This window comes from Penaeus monodon, chromosome 19 (assembly GCF_015228065.2).
Source record: "Penaeus monodon isolate SGIC_2016 chromosome 19, NSTDA_Pmon_1, whole genome shotgun sequence".
In the NCBI taxonomy this organism is placed as follows: Eukaryota; Metazoa; Arthropoda; class Malacostraca; order Decapoda; family Penaeidae; genus Penaeus; species Penaeus monodon.
The window spans coordinates 11,026,930-11,027,458 of record NC_051404.1 but is presented as its reverse complement, the minus strand read 5'-3'; positions in this window follow the sequence as shown (position 1 = coordinate 11,027,458).

Here is a 529-nt window from a genome sequence, read left to right as displayed (position 1 = left end):
ATAATAATAGCATTGATAAAATGTTTATAAGAATCATAACCATAATGAGAATAATTAAAATCTTATCACAAGAAGGATATTTACAACAATATCAGTAGTAGCAACTAATAAAATGACAATGATGAAAATATAACGTAGCAGGTCACTTTCAGCTAAACTTTATAATGGTAGGACTTCGCATCACCCCCCCCCCCCACCCGCCCTTTGCATATATTATGTATACCCCGTGGGAGAACATCTCAAAACAGTTTGGACACTTTAGTCTTCCAGTGTAGATTTCGTGTCCATACCATACTAGACGAAGCCCAAGAGATTCGTGAAAGGGATAAGCACCGATTGCCCAAAGCTTCGGTAGCAAACGTGAGCTTATTTTCCCTGACACCTTTCTTGCCTATTTTGTGAGAGGGGAAAAGGTCAGTGGTGTCGAGGGAAGAGGACCTCCTGCTAGCGTATGTTGCATACTAGTCATTATTTTATATGTTCTTATATAATTGCATTCTTCGCTGATGTAACAGATGAAAAGTTAAAT